Genomic DNA, 2,599 nt, shown 5'->3' with positions numbered 1-2,599 from the left:
GGAATTGAACCCACGACCTCCGGTTTAGGAGTCAGGGCCACCAAACAAACAGTCAATCGTTAAATAAAAATAGGCTAAATAAATACAAAGTAGCAATAGAAAATGGTCACTCATGAATTTTATGACTATAGTTTATACCATGTCCTTACTTATATCAAGAAGAAGAAAAAATACATAATCTTTAAAAAAATCAACTTTAGCTATTTCGGTACATCATATACAGCCTGGATACAGACGGTTGGACAGACAGCCAATCCAAAAGTTACATTGTTATTTATTTTTATATCTCAATACCTTAAAAACTTTGCATAGAAGTTAACACTTTTTTCCACTATGCGTTGTTTGCGGCAGTGATTCATCATAGTTATTAGAAACACAAGTATAACACGTCCCTTTCATAAATACACCAAAGAGTCCCATTTGTCTTAGTGCACTTCTAACTTGGCTGAATAATTTGTTCTCCGTAGTTGATAAACTCGGAAACTTTAAAAGAACTAGAACTAAACTACCTTTTTTAAATAGTTCTTTAGCAGTTTGTAGTTCAGTTAACTGGAAATAACTGTTTATGTTGGAACATCTTCAACACTTTTTAAAGGAATGCATTGATTTTAAAAGTACCTTCATTAACTTCTACCTACTATCCTCTTTAAACTTAATGTATATGTATACTAATATATAAAGCTGAAGAGTTTGTTTGTTTGTTTGAACGCGCTAATCTCAGAAACTACTGGTCCAAATTGAAAAATTCTTTTTGTGTTGTGCATGGACCATTCATCGAGGAAGGCTTTAGGCTATAAACCATCACGCTGCGACTAATAGGAGCGAAGATACAGTAATGGAAAATGTTAAAAAAACAGGGCAGGTATAAATCATAACTTATATCTTCTACCCACGGGGACGAAGTCGCGAGCAACAGCTAGTGGTGACAAACAGTTATATATTTGGAAACAATACTGACTTTTGACGACATACTTTCGACCTTCTTGAAAAAGGAAGAGGTTTCAATTTGCCTGATTTTTTATGTTTTTTATTCAGAACTTCGGACTGGATTAATCGATTTTGTCGATTCTTCTTTCATTTAGGTAACGTGAAATAGGTGGCATTTGGATACAAAAGTGGGTCGCATGGTTCATTTATCAAGCTCGGTTCGGACGTTTTTTTGTTTTTGTTCTTAAAAAAAATATTAAATCTCTTTAATACCTACTTTTAGCCTTAAAATTGATGCAGTACAGCAAACCTTTATCTACCGCAATTGTATGCCTTCATACAAGTATTTAACAAATGTTTATCGACGTCACATACATTGTGTAAAGAGGAAAGTTACCAAGTGTCACGTCCACGTCAGGTTGGCCTCCCGAAACTTACCGAACTTTGCCGAAAGTTGCCGAACTTCAGCGTGTTGATAACTCTCTCAATCAGTGGACGTTTCGTCTGATTGCGGGCTAATCAAATATTATTGCTTGATATTGTTTTCTTCATTTGTTGTATTTATTGTAGATATAGCTTTTACAATAGAGTCTTTGACTAAATATATTATAACAGTGTTGTGTGTTATAATAATAATATAGGGTAAAGTACCTTTAGTCGTACCAGCGCTTAAGTCGTACCACGTCGATATCTGCGCACCCGTCATGAAAAGATGGCATCTAACAGTGCAATATGGTTCTACTAAGTACCACGGGTAAACAGCAACACGCGGCGGCTTGCCGGAATTCGCGATCAAAAAAAAATGAAAAAGTAAGTTTTTTGCACAGTTTTCACTAATTTTTTTACGTCATTCATAAGCAATTTCACAAAAGATTGTGTTGAAACGAATATTTTTTTGATTCATGTCTGTTTTTATAGTGTTTTCTGGTTGATATGGGCTAGGTTAAATGGTAAACGGTTTCTAGGTTATGTTTTTAATTTTGGTTTTTAACTTTGTACACCCCGCTGCCTAACTCGTACCTGCATAAACTTCCTAATTCGTACCGGTACGACTTAGGTGTTACAGAGATATTTTTTGCTATTTTTTTTTTCCTTTAGGTGATCAATATGGCAAAGAAAATTTATAACTCTTGGAAGCAAGATGACATAGATGAACACAAAAAGGAACACAATTCACAAATAAAAAAAGAAAGATAGACAGAAAATCTAACAAAGATAAGAAACTAGATGCTAAAGAAAATTGGTTGTGCAAACTAACAACACTAAACAAGATCGCAAAGAAAATATGACCCTATGTATTAAATGCAAAGGATGGGTACATGATTTATGTGCAGATCTCGAAATTAAAACTAAAAATTACATTTGTGATATATGCATTTTAAAAATGATAGTTTTATTTCCCAAAGGTACTCATTATTACGAAACTACTACTAACGTTTTTTTATTGTTATATTTATAAGTAAGACTGAAACTGGTCTCGTAGCATATAAGTCTACGCAGTTTTTTAATTGGCCTTAGAATTCTAGTTGGAAAGATATATGTTTACTCTAAGTACGACTTAGGCTATGGGTGGTACGATTAAGGCAACCGGTTGCCTAAGTCGTACCGAAGGAAGGTTTTTGTAAAACCTATAAAAATCATTTTATTAAAAGATTTTTATATGTCTTATTAG

The 2,599-nt window shown here is 33.7% G+C and overlaps 1 long non-coding RNA gene across 1 annotated transcript; it reads left to right on the top strand.

Moving 5' to 3' along the window:
* Positions 1 to 1,420: 1,420 nt before the first annotated feature.
* LOC113505916 lies at positions 1,421 to 2,306 on the top strand. The gene is made up of 2 exons (XR_003401667.1): positions 1,421 to 1,737; positions 2,026 to 2,306. It is a non-coding gene; the product is annotated as an uncharacterized LOC113505916 (long non-coding RNA).
* Positions 2,307 to 2,599: the final 293 nt, after the last annotated feature.

Source organism: Trichoplusia ni, chromosome 2 (assembly GCF_003590095.1).
Source record: "Trichoplusia ni isolate ovarian cell line Hi5 chromosome 2, tn1, whole genome shotgun sequence".
Lineage (NCBI taxonomy): Eukaryota > Metazoa > Arthropoda > Insecta > Lepidoptera > Noctuidae > Trichoplusia > Trichoplusia ni.
The sequence above is the reverse complement of the archived record's forward strand: the minus strand, read 5'-3'. Positions and strand labels throughout refer to the sequence as shown.